General features: G+C 37.2%; 1 protein-coding gene and 1 non-coding gene across 5 annotated transcripts in view; one reads left to right on the forward strand and one right to left on the reverse strand.

Moving 5' to 3' along the window:
- The window catches only part of csw (protein tyrosine phosphatase non-receptor type corkscrew), a 320,146-nt gene that overhangs the window by 209,107 nt on the left and 96,356 nt on the right, over positions 1-14,683 (reverse strand). The window lies entirely within an intron of this gene.
- Positions 1,896-1,967, forward strand: TRNAH-GUG (transfer RNA histidin (anticodon GUG)). Its single transcript has one exon. It is a non-coding gene; the product is annotated as a tRNA-His (tRNA).

The following is a 14,683-nucleotide window of genomic DNA, read 5'->3' on the forward strand; positions in this document are numbered from 1 at the left end:
GACAGGAGTATGCTAACATTTAATCCTGTCAAATATTGTGTTTCACTCTTTTAATTGCTAAATGACAAAAAAAAATGCTTTTGAAGATGTAGTCAGGGACACGTCACAGAAGTGATATTTCTACACTCAGAGTTCCCGCTCAGATGTAATATGGTTTAATTACAATTGTCCAAATAATAATTAAATTACAACATGATGGTTGTCACTGCACAATAAGTTTCAAGCACATGTTTTGGCCAATTTCGTGATTTATAGCCGTGTCAGATAGCCTAGAGTCGACGGCAATTCGGAAGGCGGTAGTCTGCTAGCGTTTGCGTCGAGAGAGACAGATGGAGAGAGCAAGGCAGCGTACAACATTGCCACATCGTACTTCACGTGCACGTGCAATACAAACAGCACAGGAGAGAATTTAAATTATCAAAAGACAATAATGACCTTAGCCGTTGACTACAGTAAGCATGACACCAAACAAACCCTCTTTCCTTCACTAACAATATTCTTTGCACGTTTCTCAATCCCACACTACATTCTTCTGCAGTCGTTTCTTGCGCGTTGGCAACGTTGCAGCCGCATCAAGATGGAGGATAGCGTTCTGCTCGTCAAACTTTTAATATAATTACATACCTTAAACACTATTCCCCGCGCCTGCCTGTAGAATACTTGTCTTTTTACAGTCTCTTCTTCCATTTACTTATCTTTCGCACGCGCGCGCGCGCACACACACACACACACACACCACACACCACACACCACACAACACACACACACACACACACAGTAAATGTTGGTTTTACTTATTCAATGTATTAAAACACTCACACGTGAACAAACGAACTCGGGAAGTACTTGTTAAAGACTGATTCTGATTGGTTCTACTGTACTGACTTGACATACCAGAAAAGCTACGGAGCATGTACTGTTCTCCAACCAGAGAAAGTCTTTGCGGAATGAAACGCAGAGGGGTATTGCTGTGAATGAATGTTGATGTCATAAGGTCTCATAAGATCACACACGTGGGTATTCGTATCTCTATTGCCTAGCTCTCACAGCACAAACAATAACACTGATACACACATTTTTATACTACCCTAGTTACAAAATTAGATCACTGTTAATCTCCTGGTCTTTTAATCCCTCCATACAGGATATAACATATGCAGAAGAGCGCTTGGTTTTTAAACTGACGTTATAACGATAATATTATCTATCTACTTCGCTCCAACAGATGACGCAATAGCAAGCACATTCCTTTCACGGCTGATATCCTGGTTGAAGAACAGTAGCAGCTGACCGCCTTCCGAAATGCCATCTAGTCTAATTAGGTTTATTTTCTGTCCTATCTGCCAAGTGTCTTGTTACACAGTCGACGTACAAGCGCTTGTACTTTACTGAAATCAGCTTCCGTTACGTGAGGAAAAAGTGTTGAAGTCTGGTCGATTATCTCTGTCGATGAATTCCCAGTATTTTGAGTTTACTCCATATTTTCTTAATTTCTTAACATTCTCCGTAATATATTATTTTAATGTACCGAAGTGTATATGATAAAGCATCAGCACGTGGAGCTGAAAACCCGGGTTCAAATCCCGACGCCGGAGAGAAATTTTCTCCTTTCCATTACTCTTTCATCGTATGATGACGCAGAATATCTGCAGAGAAATATCATATGTACTTCGGTACATCAAAATAATATATATGATATGCGTAAATCACTTCGTGATTTAAGACGGCGCTTATTCCGCCAACTAGTCACTCATAACGAGTGCTCCTCAGCACATGTGTGGACTTCAGTCCTACGCTCATAGACATCTATGGCGTAGTGCAGAGGGCGGCCACTAGAGGGAACCCAAGAGTTGGAACTTAAACTGAGACGATTCTGTCCGACGTCGGGGTGGGTATCCGGTGTGGCTTAGTGGATAAAGCATCAGCACGTGGAGCTGAAAACCCGGGTTCAAATCCCGGCGCCGGAAAGAATTTTTCTCCGTTCCATTACTCTTTCATCGTATTCTCCATAGACTAATGTTTATTACAATTCCGAACATGAATAGCCGCTTTGCTCAACAATCTTATATGATTTCCGAGGTATCGTACTCCGGTTTTTATAGTATTTTGGCTCAGCTACAGTCGAATAACTTGAACATCCCTCTTCCAGCACATCTAAGCGACTTCCCTTTCTTTGTGAATTGGAAGCAGTAGTATCTGGGTCACGACCAGAGTCGTGCCCTTCAGATCCAACTGCATGAGGATCGATACTGTAAGTGAAAGTAATAAAGCGACAGATCTGAGCACTACAAAACACGACGGACAGAGCCTCTGAAACCTTCAATCCAGATCACGCCTTCTGTACACAAGGACAAGTTGACCGACCATCTGTTATATGAGTCTCACGGCGCCGGGTTCACACATCTTTTATGAGAATCCAGCAAACGGTACCTCGTAACATAACGCGCTGCCTTCCCACAAGAACTTACTCTTCGTCCCATCGCGCCGCGAGTGGGTGACGGGTTGTGAAATCTGATGCTGTGCGCGTAACATGGGACACGAAATATGAGATAAACTGGTGCACAAGGACACAGAGGTCATTTACAATACACACTGAGACAGAGATGGAAAGCTGGAGGAGAGGAACAAATGACACAAGCAATCCAGGTCCACTTCGTTGGTTAGCTGGCTGGCTTGTGAATGATGGCTTTATTTATTTGTGGGCAGTTCAATTACATGGCTGTAAATGGAGAATAGGAAGAAAAGAGCAGGAAGACAAAGTGGGGAAAAATGTGGAAAACGAAAAATAGGTTCATAGAAAAAGAAACAAAAACGTAAACACTAATGAGGGAACGAAAGTGACAAAGAAAACCAAGCAAAAGAATAAATAAAGGGAGGGAAAGAAAAATAAAGAAAAAACGTAAATGAAGGAAAACGGAAGAAAAACGAAGGCAGGAAGGAAAGAAACGGAATAAAGAGAGAAAGAAGAAAAAGTGATAAAAGATGGACGTATGAAGAAGGAGCAAAGTAAAAAGAAAGGAAACTACTATAAATGTAAGGGGAGAAGGAAGTAGAGAGAGACAAAAGAAATGACGAAAATAACAAGAGGCAAGAAAGTAAGGAATAAAGAAAGAGAAAGAAAATAAAGCGGGAGGAAGAATAGGGGAAAGAAACCACGGAGATAGAAACGAGAAAGAAACAAAAAGAGAAATAAAGATATATACGAGTACATACAGAAATATGAAGTTTTTAATTATTTATATTTTACAATGGCAGGACCCTTAAATTACCGAGCGGGCTAACGGCGTGGTAGACGGCTGGCCTTGAATTCGGGAGGTCCGGGATTCGATCCCAGGGACCGGCAATCCTAACTGAGGCTTTTCATGGTTTCCTCAGTTATTTCCAGTCAAATGCCGGGAATGTACCTCTTGAAAGTCCGGCCATGGACGGAGATCCTTCCCTTAATCCTTTCATGTTTGTGAGTGAATGCTGTGTAATGTCTTAAATGTTTGTGTTGTATCGGAGGTGGCCCTGGCATTGAGCTGATCCCTCATTCGGGGAGGCCTTCCATGTCCCTGTGTGACCAAAAAAATATGTATGTGATCCAAGAGATTGATTCTTCTCCCGACAGGTCGCGGCCCTGTAAGGCCCGTGTGGCGTGGGTCGTATAAATGAACCTAAAAGGGAGAGGTTAAACTAAGGTAAAGAAAGAAAGAAATAAGAAAGAAATAAATAAAGAAAGAAAGAAAGAAAGGACTCTTAAATTCCCCCAACTCTAAGAGCTTGGCTCATAGGTTTATCTAAATTATAAATTTATTTTAAAGTTTTAAATCATATGATTTATCATTTTTGCAAAATTATTATTTGCTAATACATCTTACAGAAGAAATTTTATGAACGTTTTCGCCTATACGGCATCATCAGATTTTCAAAATGTTACAACGAAATCTAAACGTAAGTCCAATAAGACGTTCACAAAAGACTCGTTAATTTTGTACTAATATTATTATACTTCATGTCCATAATTCCCGGATCAATTCATAGATGAGTATGAACAAATTTCGTTTTTGAGTTCGGGACAAATCGCTATTCACAAACAGGCGGCAGATCGAAAACCACTCTTTTTAATATCAGGGATATTGGTAAGTACATTTCTGCGAAAATGTAGAAGTCGATATTTTGCAATATTGATCTACTCTTTCTTTGTATTACGTAGTAAATAATGAAAAAGTAATAAAAACAACCAAACATATACAATGTTCAAAATTATTGTAATACTTTCATATGATTAAGTATTAACGAAAAAATTAACATGGTACAAATTATATGATAATCAAAGAAAACGTATTATTTCTGTTCCCATGGCTGAAAAATGGCAACTCCACAGCTGCGTTCTCCAGTTTCTGAAAACAAATTCTGTAACAATGGTACAAAGGTTTCATAGATATTTCCGAATTGGATATCTACCACATCGTTGGACTGGACGTGCTACCGCCAATGATCTGGCCTATTGCCCTTGGCCTCCTAGGTCACCAGACTTGACATTCACTTCATTCTTTGGGGATATGTAAAGAATGCAATTCATGTTACACCTCTGATCTTGAAAAAGTAAGACATTGGATCATTGCTGCGATTGTTTCCACAAACAGCGAGAGAGATACGTTGGAAAGATTGTGGCATGAATTTGACTATCCTGCAGATGTATGTCATGTAACAGAGGGCTCTCACATTGGTTGTTATAAGTGCTAATAAAAACTTCGAGAGTTTCTTAATTTATATACACAAAGTTATAGTCACACATATGCGTCAATTAAACAGAGTTCATGGATTAGATAAGAAACGTACAAAATATATATCACAGTTGTATGAACACTATTATATATATTTTGTACGTTTCTTACAAAGTTATAGTATCATTAATACTTGCTTAATAATAATGATAATAATAATAATAATAATAATAATAATAATAATAATAATAATAATACTCATAGGAAATTGTTACCATAATTCTGAAACACGACTTCACATAATAAAATCAAAACGATCGCAATGAAATAAAGCAACTTTTAAAAATAGCCTCCTGATAAAATAAACGTGGACGACAAATATAAAGATATAAGATATCACTCCGAAACATCGCTAACATACGCGCCTGACAGAAGTTTTTAAATACGGTAGCGGTTACTTAATTAAAATCATATCCGCAAGCTGATTCTGAACAATGGTGTGCATATCTAATAAAGCTGGCATCCATTAGGTAGACACAGTTACACGTATCATACATGTCATTTCTCCAAGCACTTCAGCGACGTAAATGTATTAAATTGTAAACTTGGTTCAACAAAACGCTATTCTCTGACAGGAATAATCTGAAATTCCGTTACTAAATTAAACAGAACTTCCTTGAAGTTAAACATAATTCCACTGGAAACTGTAGGTTGACAACACAACACCTGTCAACTTAACAACAAGTTTAACTATGTCAGAACATTAATTTAAGTACAGATTTTTATTTAAGATCCATTCTCAGTACAGATACGAAACAGCTATTATATTATTACGCATCTCCATAACAACGAACCCCCTGACTGTATGCGGCAACTTCTCCGGCGTCAGTGTAATGCGTGTGCTCGAAACGAACTTCTGCAGGCGTTATAACCCACAAAAAAAAAAAAACACTTTTATTTTCGGGTCATTGCGTTGTTACGATGATACTGCAACAAAATAAAAACTTTTCTAAGGGTGAAATTTACTAGCAGCAATAATAGTGGTATGGTAGTGTACGTCTTTTGGCTATGCGACTCTTCTGAAGAGTGCGAAAAAGCGTAAAGCATGTTTCAATAACTGTACTCCTGGCATGTGAGGGTAGAAAATATTGTATAGGTGCTATGGTCTAGTATGCATGCACATATTTTGACGAGTGGGAGTTCGTCTTTTAAATAGTAAATGTCATATATGGCGGGTTTCTGAACAGATTCTAGCAGAGCTACAATTTTATGTATGTGAAAAAGAAAAAGCGTTCAGTCACTTTCCAAGCTCACGGTTCTTCACTGAAGAAACCGAGGGTTCGATTATTATTCACAAATCCCTGTTAGATTGGTTACGGAATGGGCAGATTTTCTAGAAATACTTCTCTGGTGGCTCGTCAGAGAAGATCACATTCAATTTCCAAAAAAATTACAATAGACTTCTCAAAAAAAAAAAAAAAAAAAAAAAAAAAAAAAAAAAGAGAGAGGAGGGGCTGCGGAACAGGTTTTCATCAAAGCATAAAGTTCAGGCTGTTATATAACGACTCCTCAGGAAAAGGACTGGCGTTCAATTTCCGTTACTTACTTACTTACAAATGGCTTTTAAGGAACCCGGAGGTCCTTGCCGCCCTCACATAAGCCCGCCATCGGTCCCTATCCTATGCAAGATCAATCCAGTCTCTATCATCATATCCCACCTCCCTCAAATCCATTTTAATATTATCCTCCCATCTACGTCTCGGCCTCCCCAAAGGCCTTTTTCCTTCCGGTCTCCCAACTAACACTCTATATGCATTTCTGGATTCGACAATACATGCTACATGCCCTGCCCATCTCAGACTTCTGGATGTCAGGTGAAGAAAATAATGCGTGCAGTTCTGCGTTGTGTAACTTTCCCCATTCTCCTGTAACTTCATCCCTCTTAGCCCCAAATGTTTTCCTAAGAACCTAATTCTCAAACACTCTTAATCTCTGTTCCTCTCTCAAAGTGAAAGTCCAAGTTTCACAACCATACAGAACAACCGGGAATATAACTGTTTTATATATTCCAACTTTCAGATTTTTCGACAGCAGCCTAGATGACAAAAGCTTCTCAACCGAATAATAACACGCATTTCCCATATTTATTCTGTGTTTAATTTCCTCCCGAGTTTCATTTATATTTGTTACTGTTGCACCAAGATATTTGAATTTTTCAACCTCTTCGAAGGATAAATCTCCAATTTTTATGTTTCCGTTTCGTACAATATTCTGGTCACGAGACATAATCATATACTTTGCCTTTTCGGGATTTACTCCCAAACCTATCGCTTTACTTGCTTCAAGTAAAATTCCCGTGTTTTCCCTAACTGTTTGTGGATTTTCTCCTATCATATTCACGTCATCTGCTTAGACAAGACGCTGATGTAACCCGTTCAATTCCAAACCCTCTCTTTTATCCTGAACTTTCCTAATGGCATATTCTAGAGCCAAGTTAAAAAGTAAAGGCGATAATGCATATATTTGCTTTAGCCCGTAGTGAACTGGAAAAGCCTCAGATAGAAACTGGCCTATACGGACTTTGCTGTAAGTTTCACTGATACACATTTTAATTAATCGAACTAGAGTCTTGGGAATACCAAATTCAATAAGAATATTATATAAAACTTCTCTCTTACCCGAGTCATATACCTTTTTGAAATCTATGAATAACTGATGTACTGTACCCTTATACTCCCATTTTTTTCTCCAATATCTGTCGAATACAACCGTTACACTCTTGTAAATTTTGTGGTTGAGAAGCGGTTGAAGGACATTTTCTTCTCTGAGCATTTGTTTCCCCCGCCATTTTTAATTTCATTAATGCTACATAATCACGTCGTTCTTCTCTGAGGTATAGAGGTTATTAAGTTTTCTATTAGCTCTGAAATTCACAGGTTTAGGGGATGTAGACGATGAATTTAAGACAATAGAAATCCTTACCAGTAAAGCCGGGGAGGGGGGGGGGCATGTCGAAGAACAGTGGTTCTCAATTAAGTTTCTTCAAGGGCCACGTAGTTCTATTTTCTTCTTCTTCTTTTTACTTGCGTTTTGATGCGGGCCAGAGGTCAGAAATGATCATTTAATATTTAAATGCTCGAACCTGAGTCGAACACCAGAGGAGAGGGATTCGATCCGGTGCTGTGGATAGAACTGTGGCATAGCTCAGTGGTTGGAGCAGTTGGTATGTAGAACCAAGGACCCGGCGCCGGAGTGAATTTTTCTCCTCTAATAATCATAATTTTCTGTTAGTTTTAAGAGGATTATTTCAGTATAATTTCTTTAAATGTTATTTTATTATTTTGTAACTTTATTTATGTATGAAATATGCGCGACATTGCTTGTTTTTCGCGAAATATTCACCGAAATTAAAGCATTTTAATCCTCTAAACCAGGGTAAAACAATCACCATAAAATCACCCCCATTTATGAGCATCACCTTTAGCCAATTATTGTACATGAAATAAATTAAAATGTACATTACTGAACGGTCGTTTCATACATTTTCGGCAACGTATCTAAATACAATACTAGTTTATATTCGAATATGTTATCGTATTGACTTGTTGTTCATGAAACTCTAGTATGAATATACAACTTTTTGGTTTAAAACCATTAACCAAAGAAGGAACATATGGACATATACCTAAATACTGGTTACTGCTGCATGGTAACCTGTAGCCTCCGGCGTTACTTAGTCGGCATAAGTGTTTGGCTGTTGATCCGTAGCTACGCTCGATTCTCTCTTGTGCTGATTACCTGATTCAGTTGATTCCGAGAGTTTCCTCAAACCGTAAAACCAATATCAAGTAATCTATAGCGAATCCTCAACAAAATCTCGTTATCACCAATTCCATCGAAGCTAAATTACTAGAACCTAGCAGTTGATACAGCGTAGTTAAATAAAAAATATGCAGTTATTTTCTCCGCAGAACGTTCGCCGACGGGGCCCAATGCAGTTGTCTGCTGCAGAAGATGATACGCTGCAATATTTTCTCGTTCTTACAGTACAGCAGGTATGGTAATGATTATAAATTACAGTTTAATTACAACACGCAAGACGGGTGCCCCAAGAAATCTTGCCTCCAATACCTACAACTTAAAATTCCTATCTGACTCTCCGGGATTCGATCTATGCAGCAAGAAAAACCTACTTTCAGTCATACGGCTAATGGTTAGCGAATGATATTTTATTAAGCAAAAAAGTCTTTAATTTATTATGCCATAAAAATGCGTACAAATATGAACTCGAGAACTGTATCAAAAATAAGAAAGATCACTCAGTTACAAAATGGGTTAAATGAGGGTTAATGTTCCTTTTAAATAACGTGCTACGAGTATAAATGACGTTCATTATATTACCTAAGAACAAAATTGTTAACACCTAAGTACCTTCTCTTATTCCCTTGTCAATTCATTCCTCTTTGGGCAAATTATCTTTTTTACTCGTCTCGTTTTAATGCACCATAAATTTTCGCCTCGTCCCCGAGGTAAGAGACAGTTTTACGACTCTCTAAGCGACTTGGAACAATTAAATTAAGGAACAATTGAATGCTTTCAGAGCATGCAACGGGCCAACTATTCAGTACATAATTTTACCACCAGGAGGCAGGCGTATATCGTCTCGAAGTGCCATCTACAGTCTACACATTCAACGAACAAAACCGCGCTTTTCTGTCGCTAGATGGAACAAGTTGTCAAGATGGGAATTTGAGGTTATGAATGGATCGGAATTCGAAAAATTTGTATGCTGCATTTGCTTTACAGTTTATATCGAAAGTTTTTTACTGTATCATTAAAAGATATACAAGGGGAAGTACTGTGATCCTGCAAAACTAGGTTTCGAGATTTTCATGAAAATGTTCGGAAATGACGTACACAAAATACAATATATATACTTTTTATTATTATAATTTAATAGCACTTTATTTGAAATCAAAACTAAAATGGCCATGCAATAGAAATCTATCGAAACGATATTTTAAATTTTGCTTCTTGCATAAAATGAATGTATAACAAGTTGTCCAGCACATCCTCCGGCCCCATTTTCAGGAGAAATATAAACTACTTCTTCTAGTGTTTATAAATGATCTTGCCCCCCTAATAAAAGATGTAGGTCATCCCATATTATTTGCAGATGACACAAGTATAGTAATTACAGCCAATAGCTCCAACACATTCCAATCTTCAACAGAAGAAATTCTCTTCAAAATGTGTGACTGGTTCTCAGTCAGTAAATTGGTATTAAATTGTAACAAAACTAACATAATTCAATTTAAATCCTGTCCAAATTCAACGTCGCAAATTTCTAGCGCAATAATGAACAATAGATCCCTATTAGAAACATCAACAACCAAATTTCTTGGTTTAAAAATCGATAATGTGTTAAATTGGAAAAATCATATTAAAGAACTTACCCCCAAACTAAATTCAGCTTGTTTTGCTATTAGATCTATGCAAAAGATAGTAAATATCAATACCTTAAAAACAATATACTTTGCATACTTCCACTCGGTAATGAGTTTTGGAATAATATTCTTGGGAAATTCCACAGACAGTAACAATATATTTCTATTACAAAAAAGAGTAATTAGAATAATAATAGGTGCCAAATCTAGGGAATCGTGTAGGACTATTTAAAAAAAAACTACAAATAATGCCCATGGCTTGTTAGTATATCTTTTCATTAATAATCTTCCTCGTATGTAATCGTAAAAATTTTGTAACTAATTCAACAGTTCATAGCATAAATACAATGTCAAAAAATGACTTTCATACTCCATCGGCAAGTCTATCGTGCTATCAAAAAGGAGTGCGTTATATGGCAGTAAACATTTTTAATAGCCTCCCTATCGATATAAAAAATGAAACTCAAAACCTAAGCTTATTTAGGGCCAAATTAAAAAGTACCCAATTTCTCACGCCTTCTATTCTGTAGGTGAATTCCTGACATTCAATAACGCTTCATGAAATTGATACTAAAACTTTGTATTGTACTAGTAGACTATACTGTAAATCTCGTCTGTATATATTTAATCTAGACTGTGACTATAAATCAACATTTTATAATAGTATTAAGTTTTTTGACTTGTTCCATATTCTAGCTGTAAGCAATGTATGAATACCATGGAATGTTAATAAATACAATACAATACAATACAATACAATATAGTAAGCATTAGCAAGACCTGTTCTTATGTATGGAAGTGAAGCTTAGACCCCTACGTAAATGTGATGTACACCGAATCACTGCCAATGAAATGAGGTTTTTAAGAAGGTCCGCTAGCTACACTAGATGAGACAAGAAAAATTTGGATATTTTGAAATAATTAAATATTGACCCAATTTTAGAGCAAATTCAAAATTATAGACAGAAATGGAAATTCCATATACTCAAGATGCCTAGAAAAAGATACCACGCCAAGTATTAAATTACAGCCCTTTAGAAAAAAGATCTTTGAACCGTCTGCTGAAACGATGGAATGAGGCTTAATACGTGATAGGAAGAAGTAGTCGAGACTAAGCGAAATAGCCACTAACCCTCATTGCACTTCATTCTACTTCAGGTAGTGGTAGGGTTACCATTATTCCATCCCTTTTCATATTTCATTTGTTACGCGTAAGACGTAATGGATCTACCGCTGTGGTGTAACGATTAACTAACTAATCCCCTTTGCGCTTCATTGTACTTCGGGTAGTGGTAGGATTACCATCCCTTTTCATATTCCATTTGTTACGTGTAAGGTGTAATGGATATACCATTGTGGAGTAACGATTAGCATGACGGACCGTGAAACGAGCGGGCCCGGGTTCAAATCCTGTAGGAACAAGTTACCTGGTTGAGAATTTTCCGGGCTTTTCTATCAACCCATTAACAGCAAATGCTAGGTAACTTTCGGCGCTGGACGCTGGACTCATTTCGCTGGCATTATTACCATCATTTCAATCAGAAGCTACATAATCGTAATAGTTGATAAAGTGTCGTAAAATAAACCAATTAAGAGAAAAGATCTAATGCCCTCACACACACACACACACACACACACACACACACACACACACACACACACACACACACACACACACACACACACACACACACACAAGCATATACAGTATATACAGAATGTTTCAGAATTCAACCGAAAAAATTTTAAGGGGTTGTGGAGGGGTCGTCGGTAAGTATTTTGAGATAGGGAACTAGGGGTCTGAGAATTCAAACTTGCACATAATGGCGTGAAATATTTTTTGGGCCAGTTACGCCAATGACTGAACCTGCACGTGGCACAACGGTACATTCGGAAATGTTTCAGACACAATATTGCTTATATGTAGACCCCGGAATTTTAGGTGCTGAAAGTTAAGATTGACACTGAGTGTAGATGAATAGAAGTGGCGCCCGTGAGGAGGGTTTTAAGCATAGTTCACAAGAGTCCGATATGTAATAACAGACAACAGAGTCAGAAGGACTGAGCAATGGATCTTGTAAACAGGGCGCTAGTTTGTAAGTGGGGTTAAGACAATTAAATACCTTTAACGATACCAAAGGGAGGGAAAATACTGAATGACAAGAATGGAATCTCAAAGAAGTGGAGGCATGGCAATTATCTTGTAAATCGTACGCTAGTTTGTAAGTGATGGTTAAGAGGATCAGAGACCTTTAGCGGTACCGAAGGGAAAGTACTGAATGACATCTGAAAGAAGTGGGGGCACGTCTTCTACATTTAAAAACTATAGCGAGGAACAATGTTAACTTTTAGTACCTAAAATTCCGGGCTCTACAGTTATATGTCTCTGTATAAAACAGCACAATCGGTAAACACTGTAGAAGGTTTCTGTAAGAGGATGTGGTCAAATTTTAGCAGGCACTTTTTTAAGCTTAACTTTAAACTAATGTTGTAACATTAAGAAGCCAGCTCTAGTTATTTTGTAATGTACGTAATATGACAAAAAATTTCTTACAAGGATGAAAAAGGAATGTAGTTTGAGAAATGCATATCCATTACTATGGACAAGTCACAATACGTTTATCAATTTTATTAACTTGTAGTGTACATAAATTGTGCATACCAGTATTCTGTTTAATATAAAATATAAAATATCTTAACAAAATGGATAAATATACAATATATTCTTGCCGAAAGCATAATAAATACATACTACAATACGTATTTCGGTGGTTCAGAAAAGAAAAAATTCAGATACCTCATCAATAAAATAAGAGGTACTGGAATTAAAAAATATATATTATGGCGGTCTGAACCGAACCCACTACGTGTTGGTTTAAGGTCTGATGCGTTGTTCGTTACACCAGATCCTCATGTCGAGAATTTCATTCTAAAAAGGTTTCAATAACGAAAACAAATTAGGGCGAAACAAGCAGTCCAATGGCGTGCTGTCTTATTATTTGCGGCAATTTTTCAGATTCTGTTAAGGCTAAATTTTAATTAGTTCTTAAGCAATCCCTAATAAGATCCGAAACCATCGCATACCATTCCACACCTCTGTTCCATTTTAATACTGGAATATGAGTATCAAATGAGAACAAATTGATAACTGAGATAATTGAGACCCTGAGTCCCGTATATCAAATTGCTTGTCTACAACCCCTCTATAATAGGATAAATTTCTTCGGTTGAATTCTGAAAAACACTGCATATGCGAGTACATTAAAAGTAACAGGTTTCTGCAAAATAGCCACGGAAAAAGATGCAATGTAACACCACAGAACTCGACTATTACATCTCACCTCTCCTTCAATAAATAGATTCTTTGATCTTCTTCTGAGGATTTTGAAGCAACAAATTAGAACCGCTATTCCTGGTCACGTAGTCAATAACTTATAACGGAAGGCCGCGCCTTCAGATAACTCAACACAATGAAAGAGAAGAGACAAACACCTAGTCTCAATGGGAAGCAAATAATTTTCTATTATCCATCCAGAATTTGAGCCCAAATCCGATGAATCTGTAGATGCAAATGGTACTAAACACATAGAAGGTAATTAATATTTGAGGAGAGAAATTCGCTCCGGCGCCGGGGATCGAACCCGGGTCCTTGGTTCTACATACCAAGCGCTTTGACCACTGAGCTACACCGAATTCAATCCACAGCACCGGACCAAACTCTCCTCCTTCGATGTTTCCCTTTGTGGCCTGACTCCAAGTTAGGCATATACGTTGACGTTTGTATGTCCAAATCAACTGCCATTATACAAGGGGCGCACTCAACTGAATGATTGTTTGGCCGAGATTCCGCAGTTAAGTGCACAGAGCGCTTGGTACGTAGAACAAGAACCCGGGTTCGATCCCCGTCGCCGGAGCGAATTTTTTTCCTCAAATATTAATTGTCAATATTACAGATATTATTCTGTAGGACAAATAAAATCTTTCATATTCACATAGAAGGTAGTTAAATTATTTTTGGAACCTTTCTCAAAGACGGACGTAGACTAGGATGGAACGTGCGGATTTCTCATCTGTAAGGATAGGAATTAATTAATTTATTTATTTATTTACTAGTTTATTTGTGTATGTGTTTATGTATTTATTTATGGATTTGTTTTCTTGTTTGTTCTTTTTGCTCATTTATTTGTTCGGTAGAGTAAAGGCCTTAGGCTTTTTCCTGCACTCAACCAGAACCATTACAAACAATGTAAAATATGATACGGTACAGTAAACTAAAACAAATACAATAAAAAGATTTTACAAGAAAGTAATGTCATACGAAGATTCAAGTAATGGGTTAAACCTAAATATATAAGTTACACTAAGAAGTAAATAGTAAGATTCAGTAATTATATTTAGCCCAATAATTACACACAAATAATGACATAACAGTGAGGTGTTTGATTAATAAATTAAGTTTACATTTCTTTTTTAATTTTCACAGCTCCAGGCAATATAATAGGGAGGGAGAGTGAATTCTAAACCTTA

The sequence above is a fragment of the Periplaneta americana genome, chromosome 9 (genome assembly GCF_040183065.1).
Source record: "Periplaneta americana isolate PAMFEO1 chromosome 9, P.americana_PAMFEO1_priV1, whole genome shotgun sequence".
Taxonomy (NCBI): domain Eukaryota; kingdom Metazoa; phylum Arthropoda; class Insecta; order Blattodea; family Blattidae; genus Periplaneta; species Periplaneta americana.